We start from the raw sequence: 1,314 nt of genomic DNA on the forward strand, positions 1-1,314 counted from the left end.
GCCGCTCCCGGCCACCGCAGCCTCGACCTGCTGGGCTCCGGCGATCCTTCCGCCTCAGCCTTCTGAGTAGTTGGAAATACAGGCATGCGCTATCACACCCGGCTGATTTTTTGATTTATTGTAGAGATGAAGTCTCGCTGCCTAGGCAGGTCTCGAACCCGCGGGCTCAGGCAATCCTCTCACCTCAGCCTCCCAAAGGCGCGGGATTACAGGCTGAGCCACCGAGCTGGGCTGGAGTGCTTTTTTAACAGACGGGGTGCAGAGGATGCCTCATCTCAGACAGATCTCGAGACTGGTCCCACGAGGATTAACGTCCTCTAGGCCTGGTGGTAGCAACCACTTCGTAGGGGCCACCCGGGGTTATGAGGGACCGTGAGCACAGTAGGGCTTGTCTCTAACTCCTGGCCATGCCCGAGTCGCACACCACTGAGTGTCCACTGCACATTCTCGCCTGCCACCAGGGCGGGTTCATGCCTATAGTCCTTTCTGCTGCCGCATGGTCTCTGTGAGGAGGGTGTTGTGGTGCCACTTTGCAGAGGAGGAAGTGGAGGTCCAGGAAGCCGAGAGCTTGTCCAGGATCCCATGGTCTGCTAGGGGACGCGGAAGGAAATTTGGGTCCTGCACTGCCCGTGTCCCCTGGTGCTACCTGAGGTTCTAGTCAGTACTGAACAAGGGCACGGTGTCCCTGAGCCTGCGTCCCTGGCGCCCTGGCGACAGGAACAGAGAGGAGCCCCTAGAGGGGACAGTGACGCGTGGCCTGAGGGCCAAGGTCGGGGGCAGCACATCTTTCTGGGCGCCATGGCTGTCTTAAGTGCTGAGATGGGACAAGAAGATGCCCTGCCTCACTGTTAGGGAATGGATAGGGTGAGGGTGGGACGATGGATGGAGAGAGAGGCGCAGCACCACCAGAGCCGGTAAGCCAGAGATCCGAGTAAATGCAAAGAATTGCAACACACCAAGAAGAGAGAGAAAAGATTTATTTAAGAAAAGTTCACCCCCACAGACAGGGAGTGGGCCTACACTCTGGGTGAGTGTGGCAGCGTAGCTCCCCAAAGCTCTGGCTTAAATCCTTTTCCTTGGAGAGGTGGCAATCAGGTAGACGTGACTGCCGTGACTTTGTCGACCACCTGAGGATGTCTTGGAGAACCTGTGACACAGGGACCCACTAATGTCTGCCCACAGTATCACAACCCCTCGAAAGGGTGAGACAAGCATTCTAATGCTCCTGCACCTTCCCTAATGACATTCCTGAGAGCTAGTGGAGGGTGCACTCCCCTTATCTCGTAGGCACTCCCAGTGGGTCACTTGCGGGGG

General features: G+C 57.4%; 1 protein-coding gene across 1 annotated transcript in view; it reads left to right on the forward strand.

Moving 5' to 3' along the window:
* The window catches only part of MDM1 (Mdm1 nuclear protein), a 42,415-nt gene that overhangs the window by 4,168 nt on the left and 36,933 nt on the right, over positions 1–1,314 (forward strand). The gene's annotated exons all lie outside the window — the stretch shown is intronic.

Source organism: Carlito syrichta, unplaced genomic scaffold (genome assembly GCF_000164805.1).
Source record: "Carlito syrichta isolate Samal-C Ts95f unplaced genomic scaffold, Tarsius_syrichta-2.0.1 Scaffold309019, whole genome shotgun sequence".
NCBI classification, from domain to species: domain Eukaryota; kingdom Metazoa; phylum Chordata; class Mammalia; order Primates; family Tarsiidae; genus Carlito; species Carlito syrichta.